Raw genomic sequence first — 17,754 nt, 5'->3', positions numbered from 1 at the left:
GATTTTACACTTGTCAGCCTGATGGCCCTCCCCAAGACACCTAAGGCAGGAGTCGTGGGGATCACCCATAGGCATGGGCTTGTTGCAAGACTTGCAAGTCTTGAAGCCCCACAGGGCAGCTGATGCATGAAAAACTGCCCTTAACTATTAAACTAGCTTAACACTACAGTGAAAAACACTTAACACTAACTATTAACTAACAACGATTAAGATAAGCTAGGGATTAGTGGAGCACTAGAACCACTGTTCCAACAACCGTCACGGGCGGTAAGAAGAAACTGAAGGGGGGGTCGGGTCAGCAGTGTCTTATATAGATTGTCATATCTGCACCACTCTGGGGGGCTCTAGAGGCGACCCAACAAGTAGCTGCTAGGGAAAAGTTTCCAACTTCCATGCACGCAGCGTGCTCACACACCTACCTTGAATTGATATGAGCAATCACTCGAAGAACTTCCTTTCTGCTAGCAGATTCTACCCATCCCAGATGGCTCATAAATCAAGGGTCAGATATTAAGTGCAATTGTTATCATGTGACCATCTTCTAAATGTAATGAATGTAATTATTTTATCTCTGGAATATTTGTTAATGCTATTATACAAGTGTGACTAGGGAATGACTACACTGAGAATGCAACACTCAGGGCAGACTGCAAGAAATAGGGCAAACGCTTCCCAGAACTGGTGGTTTATTCTATAATTAGATTCACCAAGGCAGTAACAAAAGAGCTTCTGTAGTACTACACTGATTAACAAGAAGCCAAACACAGTTCCCTTTAGGTATTCCAGCTCTTGGCTTCCATCTGGACAACCAAGTCTAATATAGTTAGGGGTTATTGAAAACCCTATACACCATACATAAAGTTCTACCACTCCCAGAGGATCAGACACTTATCCTTAAGGTAATATGAATCTCAGATCTTATCTAAATACATGTTTACAGCCAATGCTTAATAACTAAATTTAGGGTTTATTAATAAAAGGAAAAAGATTTTATAAATGGTTTAAAGATCAATATACATACAACTGAGTGTAAAGGTCAGTTTCATAAAAGAGATGGCAAGGCTACTGATTTGTAAAAGTCTCTGGAATCAAAAAAAAGTCTGAATCCAAATGCAGCTTAGATATACAGTCATTCCATGCATTTTCCAGGGTATTCCAAATAACAATTTGGAAGATCTTAGTGGTACGGCTTACACTTTCCCTGTTCAAAGTTTAAGCATCATAAAGATGACAGGATCAGGCCTAAGGCTTCTTATTTACAGCTCTCTAGCAGGCTGACAAGCCTCCTCATAGCAATTGTCAGAGCAGGGCTTTCCTCCAAGGAAGAATAGGCAATGGACCAGTGCTTTGAATTAATCTTCTATTTCCTATGCATACACAGGTAATCTAGTTACACTATAAGACAACAGCCAGTCATTCATTACAACAGATTGTCTTTGTCTTAACTATGTAGATAATACTATTAGTTTTCTGCAGTATCTCACATCTTTGATCTTAAGGTTAACTGGACACCGTCACATATATATTGTAAAGCAATTAAGATATGAAAGGGAATTAACATCTACAAGCTAATTTACATAAGGTTGCATTGTTAAACTTCTAACAGGATATAGGTAAACAGACAAAACCATTTAGCATCTGCCCTTGATTTCTATTACTATACATGAATTAGTTGCTAATTACGCTAGCAATCCCCATTTCTTTGATTCATAAATAAGTGAATTGTTTTGATTACAGTTGTAATGCCTCTTGTCAAGTTCTTATGGGTCATACACAGGTTGGCTGGTCTGCCAGTATAACAGCAAGTTTTACAAAACTTGGGGGAAAATGCGCCTGGTAGCCAGCAGGAACAGAAGTGATATGGCCAAACCATGTGGCTCCAAAATACTGATCTACCTCTGGGAGCTAGAGGGAGAAGAGCAGCCCAGATGTCCTAAATGATGGGAAACGCTATCAGAAAGGAAATTAGCAGTAACAAATTTTCTGATCCTCACTAGTCAAGGCCTTTTCAGGGGCTAACGCAGTGGTTCTCAGACTTTTGTACTGGTGACCCCTTTCAGACAGCAAGCCTCTGAGTGCAACCACCCCCTTATAGATAAAAAGGTGTTTTTAATATATTTAACACCATTATAAATGTTGGAGATGAAGTGGGGTTTGGGGTGGAGGCTAACAGCTCGTGACCCCCCAGGTAATAACCTCGAGACCCCCTGAAGGTCCCAACCCCCAGTTTGAGAATCCCTGGGCTAAGGGCTAGATGCACAAAGTGACACAGTGGCAGGGCTGGCTTTATGAAGGGTAGGGCCCAATCTGAATACCCAGCAGTGGTCCGGGGTTTTGGCAGCACTGTGGCGGCAGGGGGTCCGCTCTGGGTCTTCCATGTCACCAAAGGACCTTCCCACCGCAGAAATGCCGCCGAAGACCCCCGGAGTGTACCCCACACCGCTGAAATGCGGCTGGACCCCCTGCTGCCGAAATACTGCCAAAGCCTTGGACCGCCACCGGGTAAGTTTAAAAAATATATATATATATATATATATTAAAAAGGTGCCTAAGGCACAGGGCCCGATTCCAGGGAATTGGGAGAATTGGCCTAAAGCTGGTCCTGCATAGGGGCCTGCCACTCTAGATGCCAATATTTAGGTGCCACTTAACTCCTTCAAACCTCCAGTTAGCTGACACCTAACCTGTACATGCTTACGTTTCTGCTAGTGGGCATACATAAAACCACTTAAATCCCAATGCTGATGAACTGCCTGGTGCCTTAGCTCACATCTAAGCCCTGGCAGGAGTCTCATACTAGGTGCTCCCTGACCTGTCTTTCTTGTGGTGTCTCATCTGGTAGCTATGCTCAGGGCATACCGAACCTGCCCAAAACCTATCTGGGGGCAGCCAGATCAGGAATCTGGATGGATGGCTGTGTCCCAGAATACCCCGAAGCTTAGGCTACCCACCCTCTCCTTGGTATTTCCTACTGGCTAGTTTAAGTGGTTTTCCTCTCAGTTTGGTGGTTTCTGTGAATCTGTTTCTTAGATGCCTACTCCCCCCTATGCATGTATAGAGGGACCTAGAGCACTGAGGATTTCGTTAGGCAGCAGGACACTTAAAAGCTCAACATTGTCACCCTAAGTGCAAAACTCCCCAGTACTCTAAAGGGAAAACTGCAGCATCCCACATGCCAGATTCTTGGTTAGGTAAATGATGACAGGAAAATCTGCATCTTTTCTGATGCATCTTCCCCATAAAATGCTTTGGACTCTCAATGTTCCCTTACACTTCTTCTCTAATTGTATGTTAGACCATAAAAGCTGGGGCTCAAGACCCCCAAAGGGAACAACTGATAAGATCCAATTTCTAAATCAAGATAAGACAGTTACAAATTGATTTGAGTACCGCATGCAGGATTTACACCAACTAAAACCAATTTTAGACTGGTGCAACTATTGTGTGTAGTTGAAGCCTTCCTATAAAATGCCACCATGCATGTCTTCCATTACAAATTAGATCTTGACATTCACAAATTATTCATGTTTTTATTTATCACCACACTGTCTTGATGGAATTACTTATGGACAACTATTTAGGGAGGATGTATTCATTTTCTATTGCTTTATCAAAATGCAAATAGCATGCTATTTGTGTGGTATTAAATTTCATACTCTTGTTCTTCCCATCTCATAGAATCTCAGATATGCAGGACCTCAATAGCTTGTCTTGTCCAGTCCCCTGCATTCAAGCAGGGTTAAGTTGCTGATAGGTGTGTCTAACCTGTTCTTAAAAATTTCCATGATAGAGATTCCACAACCTAGGTAATTTGTTCCAGTGTTTAACTACTCTTAGAGTTAGGAAGGTTTTACTAATATCTAACCTAAATCTCCCTTGCTGCAATTTAAGCCCATTAATATTATATGGAGATATACCCATCTTATAGAACTGGAAGGGACCCTGAAAGGTCATTGAGTCCAGCCCCCTGCCTTCACTAGTGCAGGACCAAGTACTGATTTTGCCCCAGATCCCTAAGTAGACCCCTTGAGGAATGAACTCTCAACCCTGGTTTTAGCAGGCCAATACTCAAACCACTGAGCTCTCCCTCCCCCCCTTTCTTGTCCTGTCCTCAGTGGGTAAGAACAATTTATCACCCTCTTTGTAACAACCTTTTACATACTTGAAGACTGCTACCATGTCCTCTCATCCTTCTCTTCTCCATACTAAGTGAATCCAATTTATCAATCTTTCCTCATAGGTCATGTTGTCTAGACCTTTAATAATTTTTGTTGCTCTCCTCTGGACTTTCTGCAATTTGTCCACATCTTTCCCAAAGTGTGGTGCTCAGATCTGGACACAATACTCCAGTTGAGGCCTTACCAGTGCTGAATCGTAGATAATTACTTCATGTGTCTTGCTTTAAATGCTCCTGCTAATATGTCCCAGAATTATGTTCACTTTTTTGCAACAGTATTACATTGTTGACTCATATTTAGTCCCCAAGTTCTTGTCTCCAGTACTCCTTCCTATGCAATCATGTCCCGTTTTGTATTTTTGCAACTGATCATTTTCCTTCCTAAGTGTAGTACTTTGCATTTGTCCTTACTGAATTTCATCCAATTTACTTAAGACCATTTCTCCAGTTTGTCAAGATAATTTTGAATTCTCATCCTGTCCTTAAAAGTGCTTACAACCTCTCAGAAATTGGTATCATCCACAAAGCTTATATGTGTATTCTCTATGCCTTTATCTAAATCATTTATTAAAATAGAGAAGAGGACCCAGGATAGATCTCTGCAGGATCCCACTCAATATGCTCTTCCCACTTGACTGTGAACTATTGATAACTACTCTGTGAGTACAGCTTTCCAATCAGTTGTGCACTCACTTTATAGTAGATTTAATCTAGACTGTATTTCTCTAGTTTGCTTATGAGGGGGTCACAAAAGACAGTTTAAAAAACCGTAAGTTACTAAAGTCAACATATATCACATCTACTACTTCTCCCTTATCCACAAGGCATGTTACCCCGTCAAGGGTAGAAGGTTGATTTGAAATTTGTTCTTAACAAATTATGTTGACTATGTTATCACCTTATTATCTACTAGGTGCTTACAAATTGTTTATTTGCTCCATTATCTTTCCGGGTACTAAAGGTAAGGTGACTTGTCTACAGTTCCCTGGGTTCTTTATTGGCCTTTTTATATATAGGTCCAGTATTTGCCCTTTTCCAGTCCTCTGGGATCTCTCCTGTCTCTACGAGTTCTCAAAAACAATTGCTAATGGCTCAGAGGTCTCTTCAGCCAGTTCCTTAAGTATTCTAGGATGTATTTCATCAGGCCCTACTGACCAAAGACATCTAACTTGTCTAAGTAATTCTCAACCCAGTTAATTATGTTTGTTTGACACAGTCTGGAAGTACTTTAAAAAAGGATTTGATACTGCAATTTGGATAAAATTTGTTTTGGATGAGGTCTTAATCAGGGTCTGCCAGTTCTGTGTGGATGTTAAGGGTCACAAAGTACAGAGATGAGGCTTTTGGTTTGGCCTTAGGCATTTGGTTGATCTAAGGCAAAATTTCCCCCCTTCCTCTTGTTGTGATACGTGTCAGCTAGATATCAATTTTCACTTCCCCCCTTCCTCTTGTTGTGATACGTGTCAGCTAGATATCAATTTTCACTCCAAAGTGGATGATCTTCTCTACTTCTGTGCACATATATCAATTGTTGATACTCTGGGATTTTTCAAGATGAATGCTTTATGTAACTTAACATTATATAAAAGCATTAAACCAAACTATAAAAAGGGTGGTGTAGAATGGGAAAATTAAAAAAAACAAAACAAAACAAAACCACCCGGAACCAAAAAACCTTGGTCTGGATTTTGACTTGCAGAGTGCAGCAACTAGCAGGTTTAGCTTAACTCAGGTTGAAAATGAAGGTGGGTTTTTGGTCTTTTTTTTAACACAACTACATGTGGTGGGGAAGGAGAGGAAAATTAATGTTTGCAGTGTTTTTACCTATGTTGGTCCCAGGATCTGAGATCAAGTGGGTAAGGCAATATCAAGACCCAATGAAGAGCTGTGTACCCCAAAAGCTTATCTCTTTCACAAACAGAAGTTGGTCCTATAAAAGGCATTACCTCACCCACCTTGGCTCTAGAAAAATTAATGAAAGAAGAGTGAGGAGAGACTGGAACAACTATCCCAAACAAATGCAAAGATGACCAGGCTATAGGCTTTGATAGAGCTCTAGGTGAACGACCCCTATCTGACTTATTTTTTGGCCACATGAATTTGTGAGAGACACAAAGTTGCCCAGGAATAAGACTCTACATTTACTACTAATTAATGTCTGTGTATAACAAAACACAGAAGTTTATTAATCTAGAATCAAGTGTCATTTTTCCAACTAAGAAACGAAAAAGGACAAATCTCTTCCTAATGGAAAAGTAAACATGTAGATCCATTTTATTCAATTGTCATATACACAGTCAGGACTTTTCTGAGAGTGCAGTTATTCAGGAACAACTGTGCCAGAATATCACTATGTGTAGAAAACCCCTGAGGATTTTTAAGCAGCTTATTTTAGCTATAGCTTTTCAGCATGGGGTTATGGAAAGCAGTCCAAATGTTTAATATTCATGATGTATTACAGATTTTATAATCTCTTTGATAGCAAAGGTTTATTAGTAGGGGAAAATTTTCTATCTCACAATCTTAGTGGTGTGTTAACATGGCTATTTTCCCTAATCAAGTAACTTATAAATGGCTTTGAAACTATAACTATTTAAAAATTAGTTCCTTTCTCTCATTTGTTTGAAAAATCTCATTTTTGGATCCTTCAATCTTTTCAAATTTGAAAAGCTTATTTAAAATAGCTGTACATACATAACTGAAGACAACACAGTGCGTGCCTAAAAGAGTTGGTAAAAACCTAATAAACTAATAATTGCTAGCATATTTATTACCACCTCAAGTTAAAGTTAAGAGCTATAGGTTGACAGTGAAAATGGGATCCTATTCTCTGAATTTCTAAAACCTGTGACAAGAAAAGGTAAAGAAAATACAGTTAAGGTAGGAGACATTGTGAAGAAACAGAGTAGGTGGGAAGGACTTTCCTTTTCTTCTTTCCCTTTCATTAAGTTAGTCAGTTTTCACCTGAAAACCTGTCCTAGTCGAACACTACAACTGAACCCACAAGTGCCAGCACCCAAAATGGGGACAGAACAGACAAGGTCCCTTTGCAGAGCAGCTCTTGCTATAGAGCTCATCTCCCCTATCTGGACCTGGCTTCTATCAGCGGGTACAGGAGGACCAGCCAAGCTGGAGTCCCTGAGCAGCTAGGGGCTATATCACAATAACGGGGTGGTCAGGACCCCTTACTGGGCTGGTATGAAAAGGCCGTGGCCCAAAGAATTGCAGCTGAGAGAAGCCAGGCTGGGGGTTCCCCCATGTGGAAGTCGGGGGCTGAGCCCAGTGGATGGGGAGCTAGCCTGGGGACTCTCCCCTGTGGGTGAGGCTGCTGCGACCATGCGTAGGAGGGGCCAAGCTAGGGTTCTCCAAAATCTCCAGGTGCGTGGGGGAGGGGAAGCTAAAGTGGGGCTCTCCCCGGAGGTGCGCGGCCCGGGGGCCAGGGTGCTGTGGCTGTGAGTGGAGCTAGGCTGAGGCGGTGTGTGCGTGTGGTCGCCTAGGGCTCTCCCCGGTGTGTCTGGAGCAACAGGCTGATACTCTACGGTGCACGCGGCAGGGATCGGCTCCTGGACAGAGAGCAGCCTTGTGCCCCCCCGTAGTACCGGGTTGCCCATGGGGATGGCAGGAAAACTACTAGCCTCCTCTCTGCGAGCGCGTCGGCCCCGGCTGGATGACTAAGAGAAGCCGCAGGCTTCCGGCTGCCATAGCGCCCCGGAGGGAGCCAAGCGCTGGAAGCCCCTGAAGCGGTGCTAACTACCATCTGCCTCTCCGGACTGTGCGGGGAAATGGCGCCCAACTCCCTCTCTGACGCACAGGCGCCTAGCTGGCCGTGATACAAAATGGCGTCGGTGGCGGCCCCGAACCCAGCATAGCTGAGAGTCCGTGGCACGGAGAACAGGGCCCGCGGAGCGTAGCCAATCGGGGTTGGCGCTGGGCCTCCGGCGACCAATGGAGTGTGTGGGCGGCGATTTGTGGTGCCGGCTGTCCAATGGCGGCTCGGCGAATGCTGGTTGCGGGGCCCGCCCGCAAGGCTCTGGGCGGTGCTGGAGCGGGCGGGCGCTGAGGCGGCCGTTTCCTGTCCTGGTGCATGGTGGTCGGACGGAGGAATTGTTGGAAAATTTCTCGGCGAGGTTAGTATATAAATGTGTTTTTACCCAGTGTGCCTTATTCTACCCACCGCCATCTCCGGCTGGGGCCGCCTCGCAGATCTGCCGGGCCCGGCCTCTCTGCGCCGCGCGCGGGGAAGCGGAGCGGGGTAGCCAGCGAGCGGGGGCAGCGAGGCAGCGCCGAGTGACATTAATAAAGCCGCGGTTCTGCCGCCCGCCCGCCTTGTACGTTTTCCTCCCCTCCCCCATCCTGTTTTCCACAGCCGCCGCCTCAGCTGCGCCAGCTTCCTCCCCGCTGGCGCCGCCGCCGCCGCCGAGTTCCATGACAAACACGCGGCGGGGGCACGCCAGTGGCTGGGACGGGCTGAGCGCCGCCACTCCCCGGGGGTTGCCCTGGCCCCCGCCTCGGGGGGAAGGCGCCTCTGGCGTGCTGCGTCCCTCAGGGATCGGGGTCGCTCCCCAGTCCGGCGCTGGGTCCTGGCTGGTGTCGGCTCCCCCGCGCACGCTGCAGCAGCTGCCTTGCCTTGCCCCCTGCTCTGCCTCGCGGGCAGGCGTCCTGCCAGCGCCGTCTCTAGCCGCAGATGTGGGGGCAGAGGAGGCGCCCATCGCACACGCCGCAGAGTTTGTTTGTATTGCGTCGCAGGCCTGGTAGTGATGGTCATGCAAAAAGGGCTTGTTGCAAACACCTTGTTTGCTTGTTTCTGTTTTAGTGTTGCCGTGTCTAAGGGACGGAGTCTCCCTAGTCCCCGGGACTTTTAATTGCCTTTTGCAAAAGTTATCCTCTGGAAATAAAATTTTGCAGGTATTTGGTGTGTGTGTGTGTGGGGGGGGGGTGTATGTTAATTGCTACCACAGGTAAAGGAGAGTTATCTAGCTTGCTTCAGTTGCCCTTTCTTAAAAATGACTTGCATCTGGAGCCAATTTAGAAGCTTTAAGTCGCTTTTAGGAAGTTTGCTGCAGTGACAGTGAAGAAGGGAGTTATTAAATCTGTCAATGACACAAACAGTACTACATGCTTAAGAGGGAAAGATTTACAAAAGAGCATTAAACGGAATCTCCCCCATGAAGGGGTCTCACGCATTGGAGAGAGTTGGGAAGCAGCTCCTTGGTGGGGAAAATTGCTTTTCTAGCAGTAGTATTTATAGTGTCATAAGCACACGTTCTGCTTCACTAACACAAAATGAGGTCCCTGCATTGTGTCAGATAAAGCAAAATAGACTTTCTCTGCTCATAAAAATACCATAAAGCTATGTTTTTAAAATAGCATTACTTCTCTCTTCTTAGCACTTTCTTCTGTCTAGAATTTGTAGTATCATATACAGTTAGAAGATCCAACTATAGAAAAAACATTACTTATACAATAGATTACAATATATTTTCACAATTAAGCTATTTTAGGATTTTGTTAAAATGAGTCATCTTGTAAAAATTAAGGCTTTTTTAGAAAACCTGGCAGTTACCGATGTTATACAAAATCTATTGTGGCTTAAATTTTAAGATATTGCAAATTTTAAATCTTTAGTAACTTGTGAAGTGTGACATAATTCTCAAATGATTCCTTTTATAGAAATTTGGTTTCGTTTTAAAAATTGTAAATAAAATTCTTTTTCTAGGATATTTCTCAAAATTTTGGTTCCAGTGTTATAAATCTCCCATTGAATCAGAGGAGTTTTTTCTGTACTAGAAATAACATGTCATGTTGTTTCAGGTACATAATAGAAAGTTAAATTTATTTATCTTAAATAGTTTGTCTTCCTGGAGTACAGGAATATGCATTTGGTGTATCTGCATAAAATGAGCCTCTGGTTATCAAGATATATTTTTAGCATTTCTAAGGTACAATAAAACAAGCATGCTTTAAAGGCTTAGCTTTTTAGATTTCATTTTAATCATTTAATTCTGTGAGGGCTTAATCCTCCAAGACTTTCACATTTTCTAGAGCAATAAGAATGAGTATTATTTTCACAGCAGAGTTTTTCAACTTAATTAGTAAAGAAAATAAAACTATTTGCTTAAGATGATACAGTGAAATACTATAAATTCATGTTAATTAAAGGATACCATGTAGATAATTTGAATGTTTTACTTAGTTTATTTTATTGATGAGCACTATCCCCAGAGTTTTATTGCAGTCCACATAAGTTGCCTTTCTGATAGTTGTGGAATAACATTTTACTCTTAATGTACTAGCTAAAGAATTATTATTCTGGTTTAGTTTATAAACTAATACACATGCTTAAGTGTTCACTGAATTGAGGCTTTATCACATGAATAATCATGTATGTTTCATTGGGTCTACTCACGTTCGATTTAGTGTGCATGTGTATATCTGTAGAATCTGAATACTTCATAAACATTAATTTGTTTTCATAATACCCTGGTGAGGTAAAGCGGTAATATATCTGTTTTATAGATGAACTGAGGCTCAGAGAGATTAAGGTCAAAAGCATTCACTAATTTTGGGTGTCCAAATTGAGATGTCTCAGACCTGATTTTTGAAAGTACTCAGCATTACATAGCTCTTTCTTTGGACAAAGTACTGCTCTCTGGGTATGTCTATGCTCCTGCCCAAGTCCAAACATCGACATTGCACTTAAGCAGACCCTTAGTGTGAGCCCCGTAAGTCTAAGTCAGCTGCTATGTGCCAACCACACATGTTTAATTGCACTCTAGACATTCCCTTATTGACTTATAGTTGTGGGTGTTCATCACTTCTGCACATCAGACTCAAAGGTTTCAGACTGGACACCCAAACAAAGAGGAACATATAATTAGTGACCACTTGTGAAAAGTTTGGTTTTGGGTGGCTTGCTCAGTGTTATCATTGGCTCCCAGTTTCTCTTGTCCAGCCAGTCCCAGCCTCTCTCTTCAGCTGCTCATAGTCCCTTCCCCTCCCTGCTGGCATGTGGTCTCAGTCTACCTCTTGCTCCCAGTCTCTCCCCTTCCAGTCTAATCTCTCTGTCTAGCTACTTTCAGTCTTTTCTCCCTAGCTGCCAGTTCCATTCTTTCTACCAAGCTAGTACCAGTCTTCTTATTCAGTTTCTCTCATTTCTTCCTTCAGCTCAGCTTCTCCGTATTCCCAGACCTAGGGAAAACCGTTTCATTCTGGCATGCTTCAGCATGAGCAGGTAGGGGCTGACAAAGAACCCTCAAATTCACAACTTTCGTGCCCAGCAAATAATGCCATAGCCAATTACTACCGGAGCTGCAACCCATTCACCCTTATTTCTGGTCTTCATAAAAGATTTACAACGGCCTTTCTCCCAATATTTTCTCTACTGACTTATTAATTATGTTTAAAAAAAATCTGTGAATTTATTGGCCAGCTGACAGCTCCGGAAACAATCCTCGTCCCAGGACAGGTGCACCATGCTATGGCAATGTAAGTTTCCCATCCCATCCCATCCCACTAATCTCTCTCTGCCTTTTAACTCTAGAGGTGGTCCCTCTGAGTCAAGGAATGATTCACTGTGCTTGTTGGCCTTGTCAATGCTGGAGAAATTCATCGTACTATTCTCCGCTAATATGCCTGTAACATATCTTGTATTTGCAAATGCATTCCCAGTAGTGCACAGATGCTTGCTCCACCTTTTGAATTAGACTAGCTTTGAGGTGGGTTGACCAAGAAGTGGTTCTCATGCCAAATCCACCAGTGTAATGCAGTTTGTATAGGATCTCTGGCATAATTATCTTAACCATGAAAATGGTCTTCCTATTATCCCACAGTCCAGTACTTAAGTGCCTACTATACCTTCTTAACTCTACAGCACAGGGGTCAAGGATGCTTGAAGCCACACCCTCCAGGGACCTCAACATGTTTCCCCAGGAAGTTTTTGAAATCTGACTTTAGAAAGCCTTTCAAAATCTTCCAGAAGCCACTGCTTCAGGAAGCTATTTTGGGATCAGTTATCCAGAAACCGTGCATCTGTAATGGTGGAGTATCAGCACAAATATGGTTGTTGTGCTAACTGACTGAACGGCACTGCTCCTGTGAACGTGCTGCATTTTTGATTCTTCAGTGCTGTCCTACTCATTCAGTTACCAACAGTATAATTTTCTGCTAACAAGGTTGCCAGTTGATGCCAGTTAAGATGTTTTTTTTGTGATGTACAGCTTAATCATTTTGAACTGTGTCAAGACCACCAAAATAATTTCACTTAGGTCGTTAACCATCCTTTGCTAAGTTAAGTGCACATATTCAGGAATAGTGCTGAGTAGGCTAACTTAACCTGGATCATCCTGAATCTTATGCACTTTATCAGCATTATTTTCTAACCTTCCCGCAATCTATTTTAAATGTCACACACTCTAAAGTGCACCATCACAGTGCAAAATTTTACTAGGATGTATTATTATTTGTACTGCTGTAGCACCCTGGATCAGAACCACACGGTGCTAGATGTACAAACCCAGGACAGAAAGATAGTTTGTGCTTATACAGTTTACAATCTATAACAATAATATCAGGGAAAATAAAACTTTTAAAATGTCAATTGTTGTGTAACCAAACTGGTTAATAAGATTCTTTTGTGTAGAATGCAAGGATTGACTGCTCATATGTTCATTATTAAAGATGATTTAAACATTAAACTGAACATGTAAAATGGCCATGTTTTTCTCCACTTGTGTTTGAGAGAAAAAGTACGACTGCTAGCATGGTAAGAAAGCACAAAGGGTTATGAGTCATTATCACTGCTCTCATAAGCAGGTCTAACTACACTGAAGTTAAAGGTGCAACCGCCTATGGCAATGATAACTTTGGTCTTGTACTTATATCTTATTTGCAGGGGAATCTCAAAACTAGCAGCATTGTATTACCCCAGAGAAGAACTTTGTTATAACTAACAAGCCTCAGCTTCTTGTGCAAAAAAGCTGAAGTACAGTACAAAGACCAAAATGTGATCTAGAATTTGGCCAGAGTCTCTGACATGGGAGAGCCAACTCTCATCCACTTAGCTACATTGACTTTCTGAATGAATGTACCATACCTGTATGCATGGCAGTATTGTCTGAAATCATAGTGACCTCCAGAGCCAGAAGTAGATACCCATGATTCTTGATTCCCAACATTCCTTTGCTGTCTAGCAAATAGTTGTGTAAGATACTTTTCAAAATGCATGTCTCCCCTCCCTCTGACTGCTGGTCTACATAGAGGTTAACAGCCAGGTACTGCTACCAGTTTCTCCTTTAGCTCAACTGGTGGAGGTTTGTGCTGTGGATTTGAAAATTATGCATTACAATCCTATTAATGATCCATGCAAAGGATCAGTCTGATTCCATGTGATAACTTCTGTTTGCAAATTCAAGGACTCAGAAATGTGGAACTACCAGAATTAAGGATGTGTGTGCAAACTTATTTTGTCTTCACTGTGCATATGCACTATATAGTCTTTACATAATCATATTCTGTCTGTTTCACAGGACCCATGCCACATTTAGTGCACAGGTTAGACATCTAATGAAGCAAAGAGTTGCAAGAAGAGAAGGAATATTTCCTTGTGTTCAGAGCACTAGATTGGGACCTGTGAGAGCTGGATTCTGTTTCTTGCTCCTCCAGACTTTCTATGCAGTGTTAGCCAAGGCTATCATAATATATACATAGACCAGGGAACTGAAATAAAATCGCACAGACAACCTTAATACTAGCATTTCTTAATTTTTCAATGGCTAACTATAATACTGTTTTGACATATTATATATAATTTATAACTTGTGTTCAGGCAGCTTCTATTCTAGACTCTTAGCTGTCATTGAATTCTCCAAGCAATTGTCAGTCCTGACCTTCTGCATTAAGGTCTGGAGTTTTATGATCTGTATGACCCCATCTGGAATATTTTGTGCAGTTCTGGTGTCCCATGTTCAAGAAGGATGAATTCAAACTGGAACAGGTCCAGAGACGGGCTACTAGGATGATCCGAGGAATGGAAAACCTGCCTTATGAAAGGAGACTCAAAGAGCTTGGCTTGTTTAGCCTGGCCAAAAGAAGGCTGTGGGGGGATATGCTTGCTCTATATAAATATATCAGGGGGGTTAACGTTAGGGAGGGAGAGGAATTATTTAAGTTTAGTACTAATCTAGGGACGAGGACGAATGGGTACAAACTGGATATTAGGAAGTTTAGACTTGAAATTAGACGAAGGTTTTTAACCATTAGGGGAGTGAAGTTCTGGAACAGCCTTCCGAGGGAAGTAGTGGGGGCAAAAGACTTATCTGGCTTTAAGACTAAGCTTGATAAGTATATGGAGGGGATGTTATGATAGGATAGTTTAATTTGGGCAAATGATCTTGGATTATCACCAGATAAGTCTGCTCAGTGGTCTGCGGGGAGATGTTGGATGGGATGGGAACTGAGTTACTGCAGAGAATTCCTTCTTGGGTGCTGGCTGGTGAGTCTTGCCCACATGCTCAGGGTTTAGCTGATCGCCATATTTGGGGTCGGGAAGGAATTTTCCTCCAGGGCAGATTGGCAGGGGCCCTGGAGGTTTTTCGCCTTCCCCCTTGCTGGTGGGTTCTCTGCAGCTTGAGGTCTTCAAACCAATTTTGAGGATTTCAATAACTCAGTCCTGGGTTAGGGGTTGTTATAAAAGTGGATGGGTAGGGTTCTGTGGCCTGCCTTGTGCAGGAGGTCAGACTAGATGATCATATTGGTCCCTTCTGACCTATGAGTATAGTACGATTTCAGGATTAGCACTTTTGTGTGTCACTCTAAAGCCTATTTTATGTCTGTAGAGTCAGTGTGAAGCAATGGAAACTGCTGCAAGCCTGTTTGAGGGCTCCTTTTATTCAGAATATCACCAAATTAAAACATAACTGGGTTTTGCTGTCTGTGTGACATTACTAAGGGTACAGTCTAGACTGTTGAACAGCTATATCCCCTCAATTCTTCAGCCTGGGGTGCCTTTTACATTGGTTCATTGTGAGAGCAACTGCTCCTGGTCTGCTCATGCACAGCCTCCACCATGTAAATTACTTCCAGTTATACTGTATAAGTGCTATGGCCAGCCATTCTTGAATTACACTACAGAGAAACACCAGCAAATTCCCAGTCCCAAACTTTTCCCCCGGAAATGTGAATCTTGTACTGCCTAGCCCTCTCCTGGATAACACAAGCTCATATAAAGTCTGTTATTTTATTAATAGAAAATGTGTACAAATACTGTTATCTCAAATAGAGTTTCCTAAACACTTCAGTCCAATCACATTGTTTAGATAAAATGATAAAACAAGTTTTATTAACAATCAGAATTTGGTTACAAAGAAATAAAAGGTAAAACACAACTAATACCTAATTTAACAAGCTTAAGTGAATTCAAAGCAAAAGGTCTCTCTCACTACATGCTTCAGCAGCCTCACTGGCTGACTTCCTTTCAGACAGGATCCGTTCCTCAGGTGTTGTGACTGCCACGGGTAGAGAGAAAGGGTGGAATAACTTGAGGTCTTGGTAAGGGTATGGCTACATTTGGAATTTCAAAGCGCTGCCCCGGCAGCGCTGCGGGAGCGCTGCCGCGGCAACGCTTTGAAGTGTGAGTGTAGTCAGAGCGGCAGCGCTGGGAGAGAGCTTTCCCAGCGCTGCATGTAAACCACATCCCTTCCGGGTGTAGCGTGCGGCGCTGGGAGCCACGCTCCCTGCGCTGCTGCCCTGATTACACGGACGCTTTACAGCGCTGTATCTTGCAGCGCTCAGGGGGGTGTTTTTTCACACCCCAGTTGCAGCGCTGTAAAGTGTGAGTGTAGCCAAGGCCTTATACTTACCTCCTCTTTGAAAATCATCTCCAGCTGGAGTTCAGGAGACAGAAAGTCTGGGGGGATGAGAACCTCCTGCTGTTTCCTTGCCAAGATATAAAGTTCTCATTCACCCCTTTCCCTGCCAAAGAATGGCCACTTAACAAGATGATGGATTTTGTTGACACCTGGCTGAGGATTTTTTTGTCTTTGAGGAACTGGTTTGTGGTTGCTTCCACAGATTTGAAATATGTCTTAGGGCACATCTTCACGAGCCATGGTGGCAGTGCTTTAACGTGGCTGTGAGGTAATGTCACTGAAAAAACCACCTGTGTGAGGGGAGTAGCTACCAGTGCTGGGAGTGTGGCTGCCAGCGCTATAGTACTGTCTACAGCGCCACGTAGGGTGACTAGACAGCAAATGTGAAAAATCGTGACGGGGTGGCGGGTAATAGGAGCCTATATAAGAAAAAGACCCCAAAATCAGGACTGTCCCTATAAAATTGGGCCATCTGGTCACCCTACTGCCACAGTACAGTGCTGAAACTTGTAGCGCTCAGGTGGGTGTTTTTTCACACCCCTGAGTGAGAAAGTTACAGCACAGTAAAGTGCTAGTGTAGACAAATCCTTAGTAACATCATACAGTAGAATCTTGTAACTTTACATACTGTGTTGCCACACATTTTGCCTGGACAATCATGATTAGCAAATTCAGAGTTTTCAAGTGATACCTTACAAGGCAGAGATTGTATAAAATTTATCATAGTCTTGAAAAAGAGGTGAACATAGAGTTAAAGACTGACAGTCTGTCACCATCCAATTTTTAAATTCTTAGTCATTTTAATTTTACGCGTTACACCTGTGTGGTTTGCAGCTACATATGTCATGCCAAGAGTTCTAGACCATTGTAATAATAGCAGAAGTAATTCAGCCCATCACTATCCTTACTCTGCAGCTAATTTGCACCCACCAGGTTGCATGAGGGAGACTGCGCCTGTGGTGGATTCCTTGGTCAAACTGCCATTCCACATGCTGCCAGCACAAACCTCAAAGCACAACACAAACAGCTTACACAATAATCCCCAAAACACCCAGCCCCTCACTGCAGCATGTATCACTCATTCTCCACCCACACAAATCAACACACAATCCCCCAGCACTACTACCCAGACACAAATCAGTGCAACCACCACACGCAGCCCCTCGCTGCAGCCTACACATATTACTTGCTATCTGCACAAATCAACAACATGCAAACTTGCCACCCTCGCTCATACTTATCATAAAACCATAAATGAGTGGCAAAAGGCCATCACTAATGCATGTTAATTGCCAATTAACTTGTAACCAACATGTTAACCATATGTGTCTATTTTAGCATTTACTTCACAAAATGAGTTGTGCCCTGGAATAAACATTTGTTAAGTGTCTGCTTTACTGTTTGCAATTGAGTGAGAAGCTGTATAGAAGTGTTACAACATGACTGAACATGCTAGTCTAGACAAAGCCAAAATATTTTTGACAGGGACAGCTCCTCAAAGGTATTTAGGCAAGTTAGGAAACTGAATACTTTAGAGGATCTATGTCTCAGTGTTCTAAAATACATGAAGTGACCCTTTACAGTGATCTGCAATTTTGTCAATCATAGGCTCTCAGTTTCACAAGCCTCATCAATGAAAGCCGGTATTGTTTCTTTAGTTCTGTTCTGTGTTATAGGGCTATGTGTCTTTTATCATTCTGGTTGTAGTTTTAT

At 42.8% G+C, this 17,754-nt stretch overlaps 1 protein-coding gene across 5 annotated transcripts in view; it reads left to right on the top strand.

Annotated features, from left to right (window-relative positions):
• The first annotated feature begins 8,184 nt into the window (after positions 1 to 8,184).
• ZNF143 (zinc finger protein 143) overlaps positions 8,185 to 17,754 on the top strand; it is an 88,545-nt gene continuing 78,975 nt past the window's right edge. For 2 of the 5 annotated variants that reach the window (XM_030560396.1, XM_030560398.1), the window contains exons 1-2: positions 8,185 to 8,304; positions 8,991 to 9,082. The gene's annotated coding sequence lies outside the window, so the exon portion shown is untranslated. Of the gene's footprint in view, positions 8,305 to 8,990; positions 9,083 to 9,893; positions 9,989 to 17,754 lie in introns of all 5 variants that reach the window. The other 3 variants (XM_030560397.1, XM_030560399.1, XM_030560394.1) reach the window with 3 other exon arrangements.

The sequence above is a fragment of the Gopherus evgoodei genome, chromosome 4, assembly GCF_007399415.2.
Source record: "Gopherus evgoodei ecotype Sinaloan lineage chromosome 4, rGopEvg1_v1.p, whole genome shotgun sequence".
NCBI classification, from domain to species: domain Eukaryota; kingdom Metazoa; phylum Chordata; order Testudines; family Testudinidae; genus Gopherus; species Gopherus evgoodei.
Note: the sequence above shows the minus strand (reverse complement) of the source record. Positions and strands in the feature narration are given on the sequence as shown.